General features: G+C 45.8%; 18 non-coding genes across 18 annotated transcripts; 8 read left to right on the forward strand and 10 right to left on the reverse strand.

The window, feature by feature from the left end:
* Positions 1-1096: 1096 nt before the first annotated feature.
* On the reverse strand, positions 1097-1167 carry TRNAG-GCC (transfer RNA glycine (anticodon GCC)). The gene has a single exon. It is a non-coding gene; the product is annotated as a tRNA-Gly (tRNA).
* Positions 1168-2718: 1551 nt separating this feature from the next.
* On the reverse strand, positions 2719-2789 carry TRNAG-GCC (transfer RNA glycine (anticodon GCC)). Its single transcript has one exon. It is a non-coding gene; the product is annotated as a tRNA-Gly (tRNA).
* A 134-nt stretch (positions 2790-2923) lies between these two features.
* On the forward strand, positions 2924-2996 carry TRNAK-CUU (transfer RNA lysine (anticodon CUU)). Its single transcript has one exon. It is a non-coding gene; the product is annotated as a tRNA-Lys (tRNA).
* Positions 2997-4322: 1326 nt separating this feature from the next.
* Positions 4323-4393, reverse strand: TRNAG-GCC (transfer RNA glycine (anticodon GCC)). Its single transcript has one exon. It is a non-coding gene; the product is annotated as a tRNA-Gly (tRNA).
* Positions 4394-4527: 134 nt separating this feature from the next.
* Positions 4528-4600, forward strand: TRNAK-CUU (transfer RNA lysine (anticodon CUU)). The gene has a single exon. It is a non-coding gene; the product is annotated as a tRNA-Lys (tRNA).
* A 1326-nt stretch (positions 4601-5926) lies between these two features.
* Positions 5927-5997, reverse strand: TRNAG-GCC (transfer RNA glycine (anticodon GCC)). The gene has a single exon. It is a non-coding gene; the product is annotated as a tRNA-Gly (tRNA).
* Positions 5998-6131: 134 nt separating this feature from the next.
* On the forward strand, positions 6132-6204 carry TRNAK-CUU (transfer RNA lysine (anticodon CUU)). The gene has a single exon. It is a non-coding gene; the product is annotated as a tRNA-Lys (tRNA).
* A 1326-nt stretch (positions 6205-7530) lies between these two features.
* TRNAG-GCC (transfer RNA glycine (anticodon GCC)) lies at positions 7531-7601 on the reverse strand. Its single transcript has one exon. It is a non-coding gene; the product is annotated as a tRNA-Gly (tRNA).
* A 134-nt stretch (positions 7602-7735) lies between these two features.
* On the forward strand, positions 7736-7808 carry TRNAK-CUU (transfer RNA lysine (anticodon CUU)). Its single transcript has one exon. It is a non-coding gene; the product is annotated as a tRNA-Lys (tRNA).
* A 1326-nt stretch (positions 7809-9134) lies between these two features.
* TRNAE-UUC (transfer RNA glutamic acid (anticodon UUC)) lies at positions 9135-9205 on the reverse strand. The gene has a single exon. It is a non-coding gene; the product is annotated as a tRNA-Glu (tRNA).
* Positions 9206-10755: 1550 nt separating this feature from the next.
* On the reverse strand, positions 10756-10826 carry TRNAG-GCC (transfer RNA glycine (anticodon GCC)). Its single transcript has one exon. It is a non-coding gene; the product is annotated as a tRNA-Gly (tRNA).
* Positions 10827-12377: 1551 nt separating this feature from the next.
* On the reverse strand, positions 12378-12448 carry TRNAG-GCC (transfer RNA glycine (anticodon GCC)). Its single transcript has one exon. It is a non-coding gene; the product is annotated as a tRNA-Gly (tRNA).
* A 1755-nt stretch (positions 12449-14203) lies between these two features.
* Positions 14204-14276, forward strand: TRNAK-CUU (transfer RNA lysine (anticodon CUU)). Its single transcript has one exon. It is a non-coding gene; the product is annotated as a tRNA-Lys (tRNA).
* A 1343-nt stretch (positions 14277-15619) lies between these two features.
* On the reverse strand, positions 15620-15690 carry TRNAG-GCC (transfer RNA glycine (anticodon GCC)). Its single transcript has one exon. It is a non-coding gene; the product is annotated as a tRNA-Gly (tRNA).
* A 134-nt stretch (positions 15691-15824) lies between these two features.
* On the forward strand, positions 15825-15897 carry TRNAK-CUU (transfer RNA lysine (anticodon CUU)). Its single transcript has one exon. It is a non-coding gene; the product is annotated as a tRNA-Lys (tRNA).
* Positions 15898-17241: 1344 nt separating this feature from the next.
* On the reverse strand, positions 17242-17312 carry TRNAG-GCC (transfer RNA glycine (anticodon GCC)). The gene has a single exon. It is a non-coding gene; the product is annotated as a tRNA-Gly (tRNA).
* A 1755-nt stretch (positions 17313-19067) lies between these two features.
* TRNAK-CUU (transfer RNA lysine (anticodon CUU)) lies at positions 19068-19140 on the forward strand. The gene has a single exon. It is a non-coding gene; the product is annotated as a tRNA-Lys (tRNA).
* Positions 19141-20688: 1548 nt separating this feature from the next.
* On the forward strand, positions 20689-20761 carry TRNAK-CUU (transfer RNA lysine (anticodon CUU)). Its single transcript has one exon. It is a non-coding gene; the product is annotated as a tRNA-Lys (tRNA).
* The last annotated feature ends 1111 nt before the right edge of the window (positions 20762-21872 follow it).

The following is a 21872-nucleotide window of genomic DNA, read 5'->3' on the forward strand; positions in this document are numbered from 1 at the left end:
TATACTACTTTTCTTATCTGCTTTTCACAGCTTTCCGTTGGCTTTACTCCAGTCCTTTTGTCAAGGAGAGATTTACAATCAATCACTTGACAAGGAACAACCACCTGAAAGATACTCATTCTCGTATGCCTGGTGCACACCATGCAATTCCCCATCAGATAGATGGGCCGATAGATCCTTTCCGACAGACAGGATCGGATTTCCGTTCGGTTTTCCGATCACTACTATGCAAATCGATCAGAAAAACGATCGGAAATCAGATCGGACCTGCCGGAAATCATCTGTTCGACCCATCTATCTGACAGGCATTGGTATGGTGTGTATTAGGCTTTGCACTCCAAAGGTGCTCACATAGCAGTATGAGGAGGGCACTCTGCACACGGCCTGAGATTTAGCTGAGAGGATTGAAAAAAAGGAAGTTGCTCTTTCCCTTAACTTGTTTTTAGATGAGGTACTTCCCAACAAAAGTTACAAACCAAAAAGCCTTTCAGTCCTGGCAAGCAAAAAAAGTGGTTGCTTTCATTTGACTTAAGTTTGTTACTACTTTTTTTTCTGTACTTTTAGTATGTTTTCTTAATTGCTAGGTGCTGGGAAAGCAAGTTGTAGGTAAGCTGACACAACATCTCAACATCTACTGTGAGAAAACTCAGGACAAAAGTAGAATGAATGAGGGCCTAGAGAGAACGTTCCAAATTTGAGCAAGGCCCTGAGTAGAGTGCAAAGACAACAAGGCAAAAAGTTGTAAAACAACACCAGATGAGCAGATGCTGCTGACTTGGCATTTCCGAGGCTTTTCTAGACAGTTAAAAAGAAGCCTAATAGGTGAGTACTGGAGAGGGAGAGATGCTGCACGTCACTGGCACTGCTAGAAGACATGCAAGGCCTTTGGGCACGCAAGTGTCCCAAGGCTGCTTTAACTTGTGTGTCTTAGAGTCATGTTTGCTGGGTACTAGTGTCCCTCTTCTCGACTGTCAGCCAGCACTGTGGCCAAGTGCCACGGTGACTCTTGCAAATGTCCTTAAATGGCTTCTGGCCTGCAGAGATGTCTTAAGCTTGAGAAGTGCAAAGTGTGGAGGTGTGCCAAAATCCTAGCATTTGCATTGGCCGGGAATCGAACCCGGGCCTCCCGCGTGGCAGGCGAGAATTCTACCACTGAACCACCAATGCCTTGCCCTGTTGCTCGGTGCTGAAAAACGTGGCCAGCCAAATCAGGCCATACAAGATTGCCTTCTTCTGTGCGGATGGCAAAGGTGAGGCTGGCGCCATTTTGCAATTTTTGACATTTCAGCTCAAGCATGCAAGCCTGGCTAGCTCAGTCTGTAGAGCATGAGACTCTTAATCTCAGGGTCGTGGGTTCGAGCCCCACGTTGGGCGATCAAAGCTTCTCCTTTTACTTTCTACTAGGCAGAGCTCCTCCAAAACGATTACAAACCATCACCAGGCCATCACTTCCTCTTTCACATGCCACTCCCCACTCCCTTTGCTAACAAACGAAAATGTCATCTCAGCTTTCCCCTTCACTTTTACTCACACAACCTCTTTTAACAACTTTTCAGCAAAAGTGCTTCACCACCCCAAGAAAGAGAAAAACACTCCTTCTTACAATCTTACTCATCTTTCCTATACTACTTTTCTTATCTGCTTTTCACAGCTTTCCGTTGGCTTTACTCCAGTCCTTTTGTCAAGGAGAGACTTACAATCAATCACTTGACAAGGAACAACCACCTGAAAGATACTCATTCTCGTATGCCTGGTGCACACCATGCAATTCCCCATCAGATAGATGGGCCGATAGATCCTTTCCGACAGACAGGATCGGATTTCCGTTCGGATTTCCGATCACTACTATGCAAATCGATCAGAAAAACGATCGGAAATCAGATCGGACCTGCCGGAAATCATCTGTTCGACCCATCTATCTGACAGGCATTGGTATGGTGTGTATTAGGCTTTGCACTCCAAAGGTGCTCACATAGCAGTATGAGGAGGGCACTCTGCACACGGCCTGAGATTTAGCTGAGAGGATTGAAAAAAAGGAAGTTGCTCTTTCCCTTAACTTGTTTTTAGATGAGGTACTTCCCAACAAAAGTTACAAACCAAAAAGCCTTTCAGTCCCGGCAAGCAAAAAAAGTGGTTGCTTTCATTTGACTTAAGTCTGTTACTACTTTTTTTTTCTGTACTTTTAGTATGTTTTCTTAATTGCTAGGTGCTGGGAAAGCAAGTTGTAGGTAAGCTGACACAACATCTCAACATCTACTGTGAGAAAACTCAGGACAAAAGTAGAATGAATGAGGGCCTAGAGAGAACGTTCCAAATTTGAGCAAGGCCCTGAGTAGAGTGCAAAGACAACAAGGCAAAAAGTTGTAAAACAACACCAGATGAGCAGATGCTGCTGACTTGGCATTTCCGAGGCTTTTCTAGACAGTTAAAAAGAAGCCTAATAGGTGAGTACTGGAGAGGGAGAGATGCTGCACGTCACTGGCACTGCTAGAAGACATGCAAGGCCTTTGGGCACGCAAGTGTCCCAAGGCTGCTTTAACTTGTGTGTCTTAGAGTCATGTTTGCTGGGTACTAGTGTCCCTCTTCTCGACTGTCAGCCAGCACTGTGGCCAAGTGCCACGGTGACTCTTGCAAATGTCCTTAAATGGCTTCTGGCCTGCAGAGATGTCTTAAGCTTGAGAAGTGCAAAGTGTGGAGGTGTGCCAAAAGCCTAGCATTTGCATTGGCCGGGAATCGAACCCGGGCCTCCCGCATGGCAGGCGAGAATTCTACCACTGAACCACCAATGCCTTGCCCTGTTGCTCGGTGCTGAAAAACGTGGCCAGCCAAATCAGGCCATACAAGATTGCCTTCTTCTGTGCGGATGGCAAAGGTGAGGCTGGCGCCATTTTGCAATTTTTGACATTTCAGCTCAAGCAAGCAAGCCCGGCTAGCTCAGTCGGTAGAGCATGAGACTCTTAATCTCAGGGTTGTGGGTTCGAGCCCCACGTTGGGCGATCAAAGCTTCTCCTTTTACTTTCTACTAGGCAGAGCTCCTCCAAAACGATTACAAACCATCACCAGGCCATCACTTCCTCTTTCACATGCCACTCCCCACTCCCTTTGCTAACAAACGAAAATGTCATCTCAGCTTTCCCCTTCACTTTTACTCACACAACCTCTTTTAACAACTTTTCAGCAAAAGTGCTTCACCACCCCAAGAAAGAGAAAAACACTCCTTCTTACAATCTTACTCATCTTTCCTATACTACTTTTCTTATCTGCTTTTCCCAGATTTCCGTTGGCTTTACTCCAGTCCTTTTGTCAAGGAGAGACTTACAATCAATCACTTGACAAGGAACAACCACCTGAAAGATACTCATTCTCGTATGCCTGGTGCACACCATGCAATTCCCCATCAGATAGATGGGCCGATAGATCCTTTCCGACAGACACGATCGGATTTCACTACTATGCAAATCAATCAGAAAAACGATCGGAAATCAGATCGGACCTGCCGGAAATCATCTGTTCGACCCATCTATCTGACAGGCATTGGTATGGTGTGTATTAGTCTTTGCACTCCAAAGGTGCTCATATAGCAGTATGAGGAGGGCACTCTGCACACGGCCTGAGATTTAGCTGAGAGGATTGAAAAAAAGGAAGTTGCTCTTTCCCTTAACTTGTTTTTAGATGAGGTACTTCCCAACAAAAGTTACAAACCAAAAAGCCTTTCAGTCCCGGCAAGCAAAAAAAGTGGTTGCTTTCATTTGACTTAAGTTTGTTACTACTTTTTTTTCTGTACTTTTAGTATGTTTTCTTAATTGCTAGGTGCTGGGAAAGCAAGTTGTAGGTAAGCTGACACAACATCTCAACATCTACTGTGAGAAAACTCAGGACAAAAGTAGAATGAATGAGGGCCTAGAGAGAACGTTCCAAATTTGAGCAAGGCCCTGAGTAGAGTGCAAAGACAACAAGGCAAAAAGTTGTAAAACAACACCAGATGAGCAGATGCTGCTGACTTGGCATTTCCGAGGCTTTTCTAGACAGTTAAAAAGAAGCCTAATAGGTGAGTACTGGAGAGGGAGAGATGCTGCACGTCACTGGCACTGCTAGAAGACATGCAAGGCCTTTGGGCACGCAAGTGTCCCAAGGCTGCTTTAACTTGTGTGTCTTAGAGTCATGTTTGCTGGGTACTAGTGTCCCTCTTCTCGACTGTCAGCCAGCACTGTGGCCAAGTGCCACGGTGACTCTTGCAAATGTCCTTAAATGGCTTCTGGCCTGCAGAGATGTCTTAAGCTTGAGAAGTGCAAAGTGTGGAGGTGTGCCAAAAGCCTAGCATTTGCATTGGCCGGGAATCGAACCCGGGCCTCCCGCGTGGCAGGCGAGAATTCTACCACTGAACCACCAATGCCTTGCCCTGTTGCTCGGTGCTGAAAAACGTGGCCAGCCAAATCAGGCCATACAAGATTGCCTTCTTCTGTGCGGATGGCAAAGGTGAGGCTGGCGCCATTTTGCAATTTTTGACATTTCAGCTCAAGCAAGCAAGCCCGGCTAGCTCAGTCGGTAGAGCATGAGACTCTTAATCTCAGGGTTGTGGGTTCGAGCCCCACGTTGGGCGATCAAAGCTTCTCCTTTTACTTTCTACTAGGCAGAGCTCCTCCAAAACGATTACAAACCATCACCAGGCCATCACTTCCTCTTTCACATGCCACTCCCCACTCCCTTTGCTAACAAACGAAAATGTCATCTCAGCTTTCCCCTTCACTTTTACTCACACAACCTCTTTTAACAACTTTTCAGCAAAAGTGCTTCACCACCCCAAGAAAGAGAAAAACACTCCTTCTTACAATCTTACTCATCTTTCCTATACTACTTTTCTTATCTGCTTTTCCCAGATTTCCGTTGGCTTTACTCCAGTCCTTTTGTCAAGGAGAGACTTACAATCAATCACTTGACAAGGAACAACCACCTGAAAGATACTCATTCTCGTATGCCTGGTGCACACCATGCAATTCCCCATCAGATAGATGGGCCGATAGATCCTTTCCGACAGACACGATCGGATTTCACTACTATGCAAATCAATCAGAAAAACGATCGGAAATCAGATCGGACCTGCCGGAAATCATCTGTTCGACCCATCTATCTGACAGGCATTGGTATGGTGTGTATTAGTCTTTGCACTCCAAAGGTGCTCACATAGCAGTATGAGGAGGGCACTCTGCACACGGCCTGAGATTTAGCTGAGAGGATTGAAAAAAAGGAAGTTGCTCTTTCCCTTAACTTGTTTTTAGATGAGGTACTTCCCAACAAAAGTTACAAACCAAAAAGCCTTTCAGTCCCGGCAAGCAAAAAAAGTGGTTGCTTTCATTTGACTTAAGTTTGTTACTACTTTTTTTTCTGTACTTTTAGTATGTTTTCTTAATTGCTAGGTGCTGGGAAAGCAAGTTGTAGGTAAGCTGACACAACATCTCAACATCTACTGTGAGAAAACTCAGGACAAAAGTAGAATGAATGAGGGCCTAGAGAGAACGTTCCAAATTTGAGCAAGGCCCTGAGTAGACTGCAAAGACAACAAGGCAAAAAGTTGTAAAACAACACCAGATGAGCAGATGCTGCTGACTTGGCATTTCCGAGGCTTTTCTGGACAGTTAAAAAGAAGCCTAATAGGTGAGTACTGGAGAGGGAGAGATGCTGCACGTCACTGGCACTGCTAGAAGACATGCAAGGCCTTTGGGCACGCAAGTGTCCCAAGGCTGCTTTAACTTGTGTGTCTTAGAGTCATGTTTGCTGGGTACTAGTGTCCCTCTTCTCGACTGTCAGCCAGCACTGTGGCCAAGTGCCACGGTGACTCTTGCAAATGTCCTTAAATGGCTTCTGGCCTGCAGAGATGTCTTAAGCTTGAGAAGTGCAAAGTGTGGAGGTGTGCCAAAAGCCTAGCATTTGCATTGGCCGGGAATCGAACCCGGGCCTCCCGCGTGGCAGGCGAGAATTCTACCACTGAACCACCAATGCCTTGCCCTGTTGCTCGGTGCTGAAAAACGTGGCCAGCCAAATCAGGCCATACAAGATTGCCGCCTTCTGTGCGGATGGCAAAGGTGAGGCTGGCGCCATTTTGCAATTTTTGACATTTCAGCTCAAGCAAGCAAGCCCGGCTAGCTCAGTCGGTAGAGCATGAGACTCTTAATCTCAGGGTCGTGGGTTCGAGCCCCACGTTGGGCGATCAAAGCTTCTCCTTTTACTTTCTACTAGGCAGAGCTCCTCCAAAACGATTACAAACCATCACCAGGCCATCACTTCCTCTTTCACATGCCACTCCCCACTCCCTTTGCTAACAAACGAAAATGTCATCTCAGCTTTCCCCTTCACTTTTACTCACACAACCTCTTTTAACAACTTTTCAGCAAAAGTGCTTCACCACCCCAAGAAAGAGAAAAACACTCCTTCTTACAATCTTACTCATCTTTCCTATACTACTTTTCTTATCTGCTTTTCCCAGATTTCCGTTGGCTTTACTCCAGTCCTTTTGTCAAGGAGAGACTTACAATCAATCACTTGACAAGGAACAACCACCTGAAAGATACTCATTCTCGTATGCCTGGTGCACACCATGCAATTCCCCATCAGATAGATGGGCCGATAGATCCTTTCCGACAGACACGATCGGATTTCACTACTATGCAAATCAATCAGAAAAACGATCGGAAATCAGATCGGACCTGCCGGAAATCATCTGTTCGACCCATCTATCTGACAGGCATTGGTATGGTGTGTATTAGTCTTTGCACTCCAAAGGTGCTCACATAGCAGTATGAGGAGGGCACTCTGCACACGGCCTGAGATTTAGCTGAGAGGATTGAAAAAAAGGAAGTTGCTCTTTCCCTTAACTTGTTTTTAGATGAGGTACTTCCCAACAAAAGTTACAAACCAAAAAGCCTTTCAGTCCCGGCAAGCAAAAAAAGTGGTTGCTTTCATTTGACTTAAGTTTGTTACTACTTTTTTTTCTGTACTTTTAGTATGTTTTCTTAATTGCTAGGTGCTGGGAAAGCAAGTTGTAGGTAAGCTGACACAACATCTCAACATCTACTGTGAGAAAACTCAGGACAAAAGTAGAATGAATGAGGGCCTAGAGAGAACGTTCCAAATTTGAGCAAGGCCCTGAGTAGACTGCAAAGACAACAAGGCAAAAAGTTGTAAAACAACACCAGATGAGCAGATGCTGCTGACTTGGCATTTCCGAGGCTTTTCTGGACAGTTAAAAAGAAGCCTAATAGGTGAGTACTGGAGAGGGAGAGATGCTGCACGTCACTGGCACTGCTAGAAGACATGCAAGGCCTTTGGGCACGCAAGTGTCCCAAGGCTGCTTTAACTTGTGTGTCTTAGAGTCATGTTTGCTGGGTACTAGTGTCCCTCTTCTCGACTGTCAGCCAGCACTGTGGCCAAGTGCCACGGTGACTCTTGCAAATGTCCTTAAATGGCTTCTGGCCTGCAGAGATGTCTTAAGCTTGAGAAGTGCAAAGTGTGGAGGTGTGCCAAAAGCCTAGCATTTGCATTGGCCGGGAATCGAACCCGGGCCTCCCGCGTGGCAGGCGAGAATTCTACCACTGAACCACCAATGCCTTGCCCTGTTGCTCGGTGCTGAAAAACGTGGCCAGCCAAATCAGGCCATACAAGATTGCCTTCTTCTGTGCGGATGGCAAAGGTGAGGCTGGCGCCATTTTGCAATTTTTGACATTTCAGCTCAAGCAAGCAAGCCTGGCTAGCTCAGTCGGTAGAGCATGAGACTCTTAATCTCAGGGTCGTGGGTTCGAGCCCCACGTTGGGCGATCAAAGCTTCTCCTTTTACTTTCTACTAGGCAGAGCTCCTCCAAAACGATTACAAACCATCACCAGGCCATCACTTCCTCTTTCACATGCCACTCCCCACTCCCTTTGCTAACAAACAAAAATGTCATCTCAGCTTTCCCCTTCACTTTTACTCACACAACCTCTTTTAACAACTTTTCAGCAAAAGTGCTTCACCACCCCAAGAAAGAGAAAAACACTCCTTCTTACAATCTTACTCATCTTTCCTATACTACTTTTCTTATCTGCTTTTCCCAGATTTCCGTTGGCTTTACTCCAGTCCTTTTGTCAAGGAGAGACTTACAATCAATCACTTGACAAGGAACAACCACCTGAAAGATACTCATTCTCGTATGCCTGGTGCACACCATGCAATTCCCCATCAGATAGATGGGCCGATAGATCCTTTCCGACAGACACGATCGGATTTCACTACTATGCAAATCAATCAGAAAAACGATCGGAAATCAGATCGGACCTGCCGGAAATCATCTGTTCGACCCATCTATCTGACAGGCATTGGTATGGTGTGTATTAGTCTTTGCACTCCAAAGGTGCTCACATAGCAGTATGAGGAGGGCACTCTGCACACGGCCTGAGATTTAGCTGAGAGGATTGAAAAAAAGGAAGTTGCTCTTTCCCTTAACTTGTTTTTAGATGAGGTACTTCCCAACAAAAGTTACAAACCAAAAAGCCTTTCAGTCCCGGCAAGCAAAAAAAGTGGTTGCTTTCATTTGACTTAAGTTTGTTACTACTTTTTTTTCTGTACTTTTAGTATGTTTTCTTAATTGCTAGGTGCTGGGAAAGCAAGTTGTAGGTAAGCTGACACAACATCTCAACATCTACTGTGAGAAAACTCAGGACAAAAGTAGAATGAATGAGGGCCTAGAGAGAACGTTCCAAATTTGAGCAAGGCCCTGAGTAGAGTGCAAAGACAACAAGGCAAAAAGTTGTAAAACAACACCAGATGAGCAGATGCTGCTGACTTGGCATTTCCGAGGCTTTTCTAGACAGTTAAAAAGAAGCCTAATAGGTGAGTACTGGAGAGGGAGAGATGCTGCACGTCACTGGCACTGCTAGAAGACATGCAAGGCCTTTGGGCACGCAAGTGTCCCAAGGCTGCTTTAACTTGTGTGTCTTAGAGTCATGTTTGCTGGGTACTAGTGTCCCTCTTCTCGACTGTCAGCCAGCACTGTGGCCAAGTGCCACGGTGACTCTTGCAAATGTCCTTAAATGGCTTCTGGCCTGCAGAGATGTCTTAAGCTTGAGAAGTGCAAAGTGTGGAGGTGTGCCAAAATCCTAGCATTTGCATTGGCCGGGAATCGAACCCGGGCCTCCCGCGTGAAAGGCGAGAATTCTACCACTGAACCACCAATGCCTTGCCCTGTTGCTCGGTGCTGAAAAACGTGGCCAGCCAAATCAGGCCATACAAGATTGCCTTCTTCTGTGCGGATGGCAAAGGTGAGGCTGGCGCCATTTTGCAATTTTTGACATTTCAGCTCAAGCAAGCAAGCCCGGCTAGCTCAGTCGGTAGAGCATGAGACTCTTAATCTCAGGCTCGTGGGTTCGAGCCCCACGTTGGGCGATCAAAGCTTCTCCTTTTACTTTCTACTAGGCAGAGCTCCTCCAAAACGATTACAAACCATCACCAGGCCATCACTTCCTCTTTCACATGCCACTCCCCACTCCCTTTGCTAACAAACGAAAATGTCATCTCAGCTTTCCCCTTCACTTTTACTCACACAACCTCTTTTAACAACTTTTCAGCAAAAGTGCTTCACCACCCCAAGAAAGAGAAAAACACTCCTTCTTACAATCTTACTCATCTTTCCTATACTACTTTTCTTATCTGCTTTTCACAGCTTTCCGTTGGCTTTACTCCAGTCCTTTTGTCAAGGAGAGACTTACAATCAATCACTTGACAAGGAACAACCACCTGAAAGATACTCATTCTCGTATGCCTGGTGCACTCCATGCAATTCCCCATCAGATAGATGGGCCGATAGATCCTTTCCGACAGACAGGATCGGATTTCCGTTCGGATTTCCGATCACTACTATGCAAATCGATCAGAAAAACGATCGGAAATCAGATCGGACCTGCCGGAAATCATCTGTTCGACCCATCATCTGACAGGCATTGGTATGGTGTGCATTAGGCTTTGCACTCCAAAGGTGCTCACATAGCAGTATGAGGAGGGCACTCTGCACACGGCCTGAGATTTAGCTGAGAGGATTGAAAAAAAGGAAGTTGCTCTTTCCCTTAACTTGTTTTTAGATGAGGTACTTCCCAACAAAAGTTACAAACCAAAAAGCCTTTCAGTCCCGGCAAGCAAAAAAAGTGGTTGCTTTCATTTGACTTAAGTTTGTTACTACTTTTTTTTTCTGTACTTTTAGTATGTTTTCTTAATTGCTAGGTGCTGGGAAAGCAAGTTGTAGGTAAGCTGACACAACATCTCAACATCTACTGTGAGAAAACTCAGGACAAAAGTAGAATGAATGAGGGCCTAGAGAGAACGTTCCAAATTTGAGCAAGGCCCTGAGTAGAGTGCAAAGACAACAAGGCAAAAAGTTGTAAAACAACACCAGATGAGCAGATGCTGCTGACTTGGCATTTCCGAGGCTTTTCTAGACAGTTAAAAAGAAGCCTAATAGGTGAGTACTGGAGAGGGAGAGATGCTGCACGTCACTGGCACTGCTAGAAGACATGCAAGGCCTTTGGGCACGCAAGTGTCCCAAGGCTGCTTTAACTTGTGTGTCTTAGAGTCATGTTTGCTGGGTACTAGTGTCCCTCTTCTCGACTGTCAGCCAGCACTGTGGCCAAGTGCCACGGTGACTCTTGCAAATGTCCTTAAATGGCTTCTGGCCTGCAGAGATGTCTTAAGCTTGAGAAGTGCAAAGTGTGGAGGTGTGCCAAAATCCTAGCATTTGCATTGGCCGGGAATCGAACCCAGGCCTCCCGCGTGGCAGGCGAGAATTCTACCACTGAACCACCAATGCCTTGCCCTGTTGCTCGGTGCTGAAAAACGTGGCCAGCCAAATCAGGCCATACAAGATTGCCTTCTTCTGTGCGGATGGCAAAGGTGAGGCTGGCGCCATTTTGCAATTTTTGACATTTCAGCTCAAGCAAGCAAGCCCGGCTAGCTCAGTCGGTAGAGCATGAGACTCTTAATCTCAGGCTCGTGGGTTCGAGCCCCACGTTGGGCGATCAAAGCTTCTCCTTTTACTTTCTACTAGGCAGAGCTCCTCCAAAACGATTACAAACCATCACCAGGCCATCACTTCCTCTTTCACATGCCACTCCCCACTCCCTTTGCTAACAAACGAAAATGTCATCTCAGCTTTCCCCTTCACTTTTACTCACACAACCTCTTTTAACAACTTTTCAGCAAAAGTGCTTCACCACCCCAAGAAAGAGAAAAACACTCCTTCTTACAATCTTACTCATCTTTCCTATACTACTTTTCTTATCTGCTTTTCACAGCTTTCCGTTGGCTTTACTCCAGTCCTTTTGTCAAGGAGAGACTTACAATCAATCACTTGACAAGGAACAACCACCTGAAAGATACTCATTCTCGTATGCCTGGTGCACTCCATGCAATTCCCCATCAGATAGATGGGCCGATAGATCCTTTCCGACAGACAGGATCGGATTTCCGTTCGGATTTCCGATCACTACTATGCAAATCGATCAGAAAAACGATCGGAAATCAGATCGGACCTGCCGGAAATCATCTGTTCGACCCATCTATCTGACAGGCATTGGTATGGTGTGCATTAGGCTTTGCACTCCAAAGGTGCTCACATAGCAGTATGAGGAGGGCACTCTGCACACGGCCTGAGATTTAGCTGAGAGGATTGAAAAAAAGGAAGTTGCTCTTTCCCTTAACTTGTTTTTAGATGAGGTACTTCCCAACAAAAGTTACAAACCAAAAAGCCTTTCAGTCCCGGCAAGCAAAAAAAGTGGTTGCTTTCATTTGACTTAAGTTTGTTACTACTTTTTTTTTCTGTACTTTTAGTATGTTTTCTTAATTGCTAGGTGCTGGGAAAGCAAGTTGTAGGTAAGCTGACACAACATCTCAACATCTACTGTGAGAAAACTCAGGACAAAAGTAGAATGAATGAGGGCCTAGAGAGAACGTTCCAAATTTGAGCAAGGCCCTGAGTAGAGTGCAAAGACAACAAGGCAAAAAGTTGTAAAACAACACCAGATGAGCAGATGCTGCTGACTTGGCATTTCCGAGGCTTTTCTAGACAGTTAAAAAGAAGCCTAATAGGTGAGTACTGGAGAGGGAGAGATGCTGCACGTCACTGGCACTGCTAGAAGACATGCAAGGCCTTTGGGCACGCAAGTGTCCCAAGGCTGCTTTAACTTGTGTGTCTTAGAGTCATGTTTGCTGGGTACTAGTGTCCCTCTTCTCGACTGTCAGCCAGCACTGTGGCCAAGTGCCACGGTGACTCTTGCAAATGTCCTTAAATGGCTTCTGGCCTGCAGAGATGTCTTAAGCTTGAGAAGTGCAAAGTGTGGAGGTGTGCCAAAATCCTAGCATTTGCATTGGCCGGGAATCGAACCCGGGCCTCCCGCGTGGCAGGCGAGAATTCTACCACTGAACCACCAATGCCTTGCCCTGTTGCTCGGTGCTGAAAAACGTGGCCAGCCAAATCAGGCCATACAAGATTGCCTTCTTCTGTGCGGATGGCAAAGGTGAGGCTGGCGCCATTTTGCAATTTTTGACATTTCAGCTCAAGCAAGCAAGCCCGGCTAGCTCAGTCGGTAGAGCATGAGACTCTTAATCTCAGGCTCGTGGGTTCGAGCCCCACGTTGGGCGATCAAAGCTTCTCCTTTTACTTTCTACTAGGCAGAGCTCCTCCAAAACAATTACAAACCATCACCAGGCCATCACTTCCTCTTTCACATGCCACTCCCCACTCCCTTTGCTAACAAACGAAAATGTCATCTCAGCTTTCCCCTACACTTTTACTCACACAACCTCTTTTAACAACTTTTCAGCAAAAGTGCTTCACCACCCCAAGAAAGAGAAAAACACTCCTTCTTACAATCTTACTCATCTTTCCTATACTACTTTTCTTATCTGCTTTTCACAGCTTTCCGTTGGCTTTACTCCAGTCCTTTTGTCAAGGAGAGACTTACAATCAATCACTTGACAAGGAACAACCACCTGAAAGATACTCATTCTCGTATGCCTGGTGCACACCATGCAATTCCCCATCAGATAGATGGGCCGATAGATCCTTTCCGACAGACAGGATCGGATTTCCGTTCGGTTTTCCGATCACTACTATGCAAATCGATCAGAAAAACGATCGGAAATCAGATCGGACCTGCCGGAAATCATCTGTTCGACCCATCTATCTGACAGGCATTGGTATGGTGTGTATTAGGCTTTGCACTCCAAAGGTGCTCACATAGCAGTATGAGGAGGGCACTCTGCACACGGCCTGAGATTTAGCTGAGAGGATTGAAAAAAAGGAAGTTGCTCTTTCCCTTAACTTGTTTTTAGATGAGGTACTTCCCAACAAAAGTTACAAACCAAAAAGCCTTTCAGTCCTGGCAAGCAAAAAAAGTGGTTGCTTTCATTTGACTTAAGTTTGTTACTACTTTTTTTTCTGTACTTTTAGTATGTTTTCTTAATTGCTAGGTGCTGGGAAAGCAAGTTGTAGGTAAGCTGACACAACATCTCAACATCTACTGTGAGAAAACTCAGGACAAAAGTAGAATGAATGAGGGCCTAGAGAGAACGTTCCAAATTTGAGCAAGGCCCTGAGTAGAGTGCAAAGACAACAAGGCAAAAAGTTGTAAAACAACACCAGATGAGCAGATGCTGCTGACTTGGCATTTCCGAGGCTTTTCTAGACAGTTAAAAAGAAGCCTAATAGGTGAGTACTGGAGAGGGAGAGATGCTGCACGTCACTGGCACTGCTAGAAGACATGCAAGGCCTTTGGGCACGCAAGTGTCCCAAGGCTGCTTTAACTTGTGTGTCTTAGAGTCATGTTTGCTGGGTACTAGTGTCCCTCTTCTCGACTGTCAGCCAGCACTGTGGCCAAGTGCCACGGTGACTCTTGCAAATGTCCTTAAATGGCTTCTGGCCTGCAGAGATGTCTTAAGCTTGAGAAGTGCAAAGTGTGGAGGTGTGCCAAAAGCCTAGCATTTGCATTGGCCAGGAATCGAACCCGGGCCTCCCGCGTGGCAGGCGAGAATTCTACCACTGAACCACCAATGCCTTGCCCTGTTGCTCGGTGCTGAAAAACGTGGCCAGCCAAATCAGGCCATACAAGATTGCCTTCTTCTGTGCGGATGGCAAAGGTGAGGCTGGCGCCATTTTGCAATTTTTGACATTTCAGCTCAAGCAAGCAAGCCTGGCTAGCTCAGTCGGTAGAGCATGAGACTCTTAATCTCAGGGTCGTGGGTTCGAGCCCCACGTTGGGCGATCAAAGCTTCTCCTTTTACTTTCTACTAGGCAGAGCTCCTCCAAAACGATTACAAACCATCACCAGGCCATCACTTCCTCTTTCACATGCCACTCCCCACTCCCTTTGCTAACAAACGAAAATGTCATCTCAGCTTTCCCCTTCACTTTTACTCACACAACCTCTTTTAACAACTTTTCAGCAAAAGTGCTTCACCACCCCAAGAAAGAGAAAAACACTCCTTCTTACAATCTTACTCATCTTTCCTATACTACTTTTCTTATCTGCTTTTCCCAGATTTCCGTTGGCTTTACTCCAGTCCTTTTGTCAAGGAGAGACTTACAATCAATCACTTGACAAGGAACAACCACCTGAAAGATACTCATTCTCGTATGCCTGGTGCACACCATGCAATTCCCCATCAGATAGATGGGCCGATAGATCCTTTCCGACAGACACGATCGGATTTCCGTTCGGATTTCCGATCACTACTATGCAAATCAATCAGAAAAACGATTGGAAATCAGATCGGACCTGCCGGAAATCATCTGTTCGACCCATCTATCTGACAGGCATTGGTATGGTGTGTATTAGGCTTTGCACTCCAAAGGTGCTCACATAGCAGTATGAGGAGGGCACTCTGCACACGGCCTGAGATTTAGCTGAGAGGATTGAAAAAAAGGAAGTTGCTCTTTCCCTTAACTTGTTTTTAGATGAGGTACTTCCCAACAAAAGTTACAAACCAAAAAGCCTTTCAGTCCCGGCAAGCAAAAAAAGTGGTTGCTTTCATTTGACTTAAGTTTGTTACTACTTTTTTTTCTGTACTTTTAGTATGTTTTCTTAATTGCTAGGTGCTGGGAAAGCAAGTTGTAGGTAAGCTGACACAACATCTCAACATCTACTGTGAGAAAACTCAGGACAAAAGTAGAATGAATGAGGGCCTAGAGAGAACGCTCCAAATTTGAGCAAGGCCCTGAGTAGAGTGCAAAGACAACAAGGCAAAAAGTTGTAAAACAACACCAGATGAGCAGATGCTGCTGACTTGGCATTTCCGAGGCTTTTCTAGACAGTTAAAAAGAAGCCTAATAGGTGAGTACTGGAGAGGGAGAGATGCTGCACGTCACTGGCACTGCTAGAAGACATGCAAGGCCTTTGGGCACGCAAGTGTCCCAAGGCTGCTTTAACTTGTGTGTCTTAGAGTCATGTTTGCTGGGTACTAGTGTCCCTCTTCTCGACTGTCAGCCAGCACTGTGCCCAAGTGCCACGGTGACTCTTGCAAATGTCCTTAAATGGCTTCTGGCCTGCAGAGATGTCTTAAGCTTGAGAAGTGCAAAGTGTGGAGGTGTGCCAAAATCCTAGCATTTGCATTGGCCGGGAATCGAACCCAGGCCTCCCGCGTGGCAGGCGAGAATTCTACCACTGAACCACCAATGCCTTGCCCTGTTCCTCGGTGCTGAAAAACGTGGCCAGCCAAATCAGGCCATACAAGATTGCCTTCTTCTGTGCGGATGGCAAAGGTGAGGCTGGCGCCATTTTGCAATTTTTGACATTTCAGCTCAAGCAAGCAAGCCCGGCTAGCTCAGTCGGTAGAGCATGAGACTCTTAATCTCAGGGTCGTGGGTTCGAGCCCCACGTTGGGCGATCAAAGCTTCTCCTTTTACTTTCTACTAGGCAGAGCTCCTCCAAAACGATTACAAACCATCACCAGGCCATCACTTCCTCTTTCACATGCCACTCCCCACTCCCTTTGCTAACAAACGAAAATGTCATCTCAGCTTTCCCCTTCACTTTTACTCACACAACCTCTTTTAACAACTTTTCAGCAAAAGTGCTTCACCACCCCAAGAAAGAGAAAAACACTCCTTCTTACAATCTTACTCATCTTTCCTATACTACTTTTCTTATCTGCTTTTCCCAGATTTCCGTTGGCTTTACTCCAGTCCTTTTGTCAAGGAGAGACTTACAATCAATCACTTGACAAGGAACAACCACCTGAAAGATACTCATTCTCGTATGCCTGGTGCACACCATGCAATTCCCCATCAGATAGATGGGCCGATAGATCCTTTCCGACAGACAGGATCGGATTTCCGTTCGGATTTCCGATCACTACTATGCAAATCGATCAGAAAAACGATCGGAAATCAGATCGGACCTGCCGGAAATCATCTGTTCGACCCATCTATCTGACAGGCATTGGTATGGTGTGTATTAGGCTTTGCACTCCAAAGGTGCTCACATAGCAGTATGAGGAGGGCACTCTGCACACGGCCTGAGATTTAGCTGAGAGGATTGAAAAAAAGGAAGTTGCTCTTTCCCTTAACTTGTTTTTAGATGAGGTACTTCCCAACAAAAGTTACAAACCAAAAAGCCTTTCAGTCCCGGCAAGCAAAAAAAGTGGTTGCTTTCATTTGACTTAAGTTTGTTACTACTTTTTTTTTCTGTACTTTTAGTATGTTTTCTTAATTGCTAGGTGCTGGGAAAGCAAGTTGTAGGTAAGCTGACACAACATCTCAACATCTACTGTGAGAAAACTCAGGACAAAAGTAGAATGAATGAGGGCCTAGAGAGAACGTTCCAAATTTGAGCAAGGCCCTGAGTAGAGTGCAAAGACAACAAGGCAAAAAGTTGTAAAACAACACCAGATGAGCAGATGCTGCTGACTTGGCATTTCCGAGGCTTTTCTAGACAGTTAAAAAGAAGCCTAATAGGTGAGTACTGGAGAGGGAGAGATGCTGCACGTCACTGGCACTGCTAGAAGACATGCAAGGCCTTTGGGCACGCAAGTGTCCCAAGGCTGCTTTAACTTGTGTGTCTTAGAGTCATGTTTGCTGGGTACTAGTGTCCCTCTTCTCGACTGTCAGCCAGCACTGTGGCCAAGTGCCACGGTGACTCTTGCAAATGTCCTTAAATGGCTTCTGGCCTGCAGAGATGTCTTAAGCTTGAGAAGTGCAAAGTGTGGAGGTGTGCCAAAATCCTACCATTTGCATTGGCCGGGAATCGAACCCAGGCCTCCCGCGTGGCAGGCGAGAATTCTACCACTGAACCACCAATGCCTTGCCCTGTTGCTCGGTGCTGAAAAACGTGGCCAGCCAAATCAGGCCATACAAGATTGCCTTCTTCTGTGCGGATGGCAAAGGTGAGGCTGGCGCCATTTTGCAATTTTTGACATTTCAGCTCAAGCAAGCAAGCCCGGCTAGCTCAGTCGGTAGAGCATGAGACTCTTAATCTCAGGCTCGTGGGTTCGAGCCCCATGTTGGGCGATCAAAGCTTCTCCTTTTACTTTCTACTAGGCAGAGCTCCTCCAAAACGATTACAAACCATCACCAGGCCATCACTTCCTCTTTCACATGCCACTACCCACTCCCTTTGCTAACAAACGAAAATGTCATCTCAGCTTTCCCCTTCACTTTTACTCACACAACCTCTTTTAACAACTTTTCAGCAAAAGTGCTTCACCACCCCAAGAAAGAGAAAAACACTCCTTCTTACAATCTTACTCATCTTTCCTATACTACTTTTCTTATCTGCTTTTCACAGCTTTCCGTTGGCTTTACTCCAGTCCTTTTGTCAAGGAGAGACTTACAATCAATCACTTGACAAGGAACAACCACCTGAAAGATACTCATTCTCGTATGCCTGGTGCACACCATGCAATTCCCCATCAGATAGATGGGCCGATAGATCCTTTCCGACAGACAGGATCGGATTTCCGTTCGGTTTTCCGATCACTACTATGCAAATCGATCAGAAAAACGATCGGAAATCAGATCGGACCTGCCGGAAATCATCTGTTCGACCCATCTATCTGACAGGCATTGGTATGGTGTGTATTAGGCTTTGCACTCCAAAGGTGCTCACATAGCAGTATGAGGAGGGCACTCTGCACACGGCCTGAGATTTAGCTGAGAGGATTGAAAAAAAGGAAGTTGCTCTTTCCCTTAACTTGTTTTTAGATGAGGTACTTCCCAACAAAAGTTACAAACCAAAAAGCCTTTCAGTCCTGGCAAGCAAAAAAAGTGGTTGCTTTCATTTGACTTAAGTTTGTTACTACTTTTTTTTCTGTACTTTTAGTATGTTTTCTTAATTGCTAGGTGCTGGGAAAGCAAGTTGTAGGTAAGCTGACACAACATCTCAACATCTACTGTGAGAAAACTCAGGACAAAAGTAGAATGAATGAGGGCCTAGAGAGAACGTTCCAAATTTGAGCAAGGCCCTGAGTAGAGTGCAAAGACAACAAGGCAAAAAGTTGTAAAACAACACCAGATGAGCAGATGCTGCTGACTTGGCATTTCCGAGGCTTTTCTAGACAGTTAAAAAGAAGCCTAATAGGTGAGTACTGGAGAGGGAGAGATGCTGCACGTCACTGGCACTGCTAGAAGACATGCAAGGCCTTTGGGCACGCAAGTGTCCCAAGGCTGCTTTAACTTGTGTGTCTTAGAGTCATGTTTGCTGGGTACTAGTGTCCCTCTTCTCGACTGTCAGCCAGCACTGTGGCCAAGTGCCACGGTGACTCTTGCAAATGTCCTTAAATGGCTTCTGGCCTGCAGAGATGTCTTAAGCTTGAGAAGTGCAAAGTGTGGAGGTGTGCCAAAATCCTAGCATTTGCATTGGCCGGGAATCGAACCCAGGCCTCCCACGTGGCAGGCGAGAATTCTACCACTGAACCACCAATGCCTTGCCCTGTTGCTCAGTGCTGAAAAACGTGGCCAGCCAAATCAGGCCATACAAGATTGCCTTCTTCTGTGCGGATGGCAAAGGTGAGGCTGGCGCCATTTTGCAATTTTTGACATTTCAGCTCAAGCAAGCAAGCCTGGCTAGCTCAGTCGGTAGAGCATGAGACTCTTAATCTCAGGGTTGTGGGTTCGAGCCCCACGTTGGGCGATCAAAGCTTCTCCTTTTACTTTCTACTAGGCAGAGCTCCTCCAAAACGATTACAAACCATCACCAGGCCATCACTTCCTCTTTCACATGCCACTCCCCACTCCCTTTGCTAACAAACGAAAATGTCATCTCAGCTTTCCCCTTCACTTTTACTCACACAACCTCTTTTAACAACTTTTCAGCAAAAGTGCTTCACCACCCCAAGAAAGAGAAAAACACTCCTTCTTACAATCTTACTCATCTTTCCTATACTACTTTTCTTATCTGCTTTTCACAGCTTTCCGTTGGCTTTACTCCAGTCCTTTTGTCAAGGAGAGACTTACAATCAATCACTTGACAAGGAACAACCACCTGAAAGATACTCATTCTCGTATGCCTGGTGCACACCATGCAATTCCCCATCAGATAGATGGGCCGATAGATCCTTTCCGACAGACAGGATCGGATTTCCGTTCGGATTTCCGATCACTACTATGCAAATCGATCAGAAAAACGATCGGAAATCAGATCGGACCTGCCGGAAATCATCTGTTCGACCCATCTATCTGACAGGCATTGGTATGGTGTGTATTAGGCTTTGCACTCCAAAGGTGCTCACATAGCAGTATGAGGAGGGCACTCTGCACACGGCCTGAGATTTAGCTGAGAGGATTGAAAAAAAGGAAGTTGCTCTTTCCCTTAACTTGTTTTTAGATGAGGTACTTCCCAACAAAAGTTACAAACCAAAAAGCCTTTCAGTCCCGGCAAGCAAAAAAAGTGGTTGCTTTCATTTGACTTAAGTTTGTTACTACTTTTTTTTCTGTACTTTTAGTATGTTTTCTTAATTGCTAGGTGCTGGGAAAGCAAGTTGTAGGTAAGCTGACACAACATCTCAACATCTACTGTGAGAAAACTCAGGACAAAAGTAGAATGAATGAGGGCCTAGAGAGAACGTTCCAAATTTGAGCAAGGCCCTGAGTAGAGTGCAAAGACAACAAGGCAAAAAGTTGTAAAACAACACCAGATGAGCAGATGCTGCTGACTTGGCATTTCCGAGGCTTTTCTAGACAGTTAAAAAGAAGCCTAATAGGTGAGTACTGGAGAGGGAGAGATGCTGCACGTCACTGGCACTGCTAGAAGACATGCAAGGCCTTTGGGCACGCAAGTGTCCCAAGGCTGCTTTAACTTGTGTGTCTTAGAGTCATGTTTGCTGGGTACTAGTGTCCCTCTTCTCGACTGTCAGCCAGCACTGTGGCCAAGTGCCACGGTGACTCTTGCAAATGTCCTTAAATGGCTTCTGGCCTGCAGAGATGTCTTAAGCTTGAGAAGTGCAAAGTGTGGAGGTGTGCCAAAAGCCTAGCATTTGCATTGGCTGGGAATCGAACCCGGGCCTCCCGCGTGGCAGGCGAGAATTCTACCACTGAACCACCAATGCCTTGCCCTGTTGCTCGGTGCTGAAAAACGTGGCCAGCCAAATCAGGCCATACAAGATTGCCTTCTTCTGTGCGGATGGCAAAGGTGAGGCTGGCGCCATTTTGCAATTTTTGACATTTCAGCTCAAGCAAGCAAGCCTGGCTAGCTCAGTCGGTAGAGCATGAGACTCTTAATCTCAGGGTCGTGGGTTCGAGCCCCACGTTGGGCGATCAAAGCTTCTCCTTTTACTTTCTACTAGGCAGAGCTCCTCCAAAACGATTACAAACCATCACCAGGCCATCACTTCCTCTTTCACATGCCACTCCCCACTCCCTTTGCTAACAAACGAAAATGTCATCTCAGCTTTCCCCTTCACTTTTACTCACACAACCTCTTTTAACAACTTTTCAGCAAAAGTGCTTCACCACCCCAAGAAAGAGAAAAACACTCCTTCTTACAATCTTACTCATCTTTCCTATACTACTTTTCTTATCTGCTTTTCCCAGATTTCCGTTGGCTTTACTCCAGTCCTTTTGTCAAGGAGAGACTTACAATCAATCACTTGACAAGGAACAACCACCTGAAAGATACTCATTCTCGTATGCCTGGTGCACACCATGCAATTCCCCATCAGATAGATGGGCCGATAGATCCTTTCCGACAGACACGATCGGATTTCACTACTATGCAAATCAATCAGAAAAACGATCGGAAATCAGATCGGACCTGCCGGAAATCATCTGTTCGACCCATCTATCTGACAGGCATTGGTATGGTGTGTATTAGGCTTTGCACTCCAAAGGTGCTCACATAGCAGTATGAGGAGGGCACTCTGCACACGGCCTGAGATTTAGCTGAGAGGATTGAAAAAAAGGAAGTTGCTCTTTCCCTTAACTTGTTTTTAGATGAGGTACTTCCCAACAAAAGTTACAAACCAAAAAGCCTTTCAGTCCCGGCAAGCAAAAAAAGTGGTTGCTTTCATTTGACTTAAGTTTGTTACTACTTTTTTTTCTGTACTTTTAGTATGTTTTCTTAATTGCTAGGTGCTGGGAAAGCAAGTTGTAGGTAAGCTGACACAACATCTCAACATCTACTGTGAGAAAACTCAGGACAAAAGTAGAATGAATGAGGGCCTAGAGAGAACGTTCCAAATTTGACCAAGGCCCTGAGTAGAGTGCAAAGACAACAAGGCAAAAAGTTGTAAAACAACACCAGATGAGCAGATGCTGCTGACTTGGCATTTCCGAGGCTTTTCTAGACAGTTAAAAAGAAGCCTAATAGGTGAGAGGGAGAGATGCTGCACGTCACTGGCACTGCTAGAAGACATGCAAGGCCTTTGG

This window comes from Hyperolius riggenbachi, chromosome 4, assembly GCF_040937935.1.
Source record: "Hyperolius riggenbachi isolate aHypRig1 chromosome 4, aHypRig1.pri, whole genome shotgun sequence".
NCBI lineage: Eukaryota > Metazoa > Chordata > Amphibia > Anura > Hyperoliidae > Hyperolius > Hyperolius riggenbachi.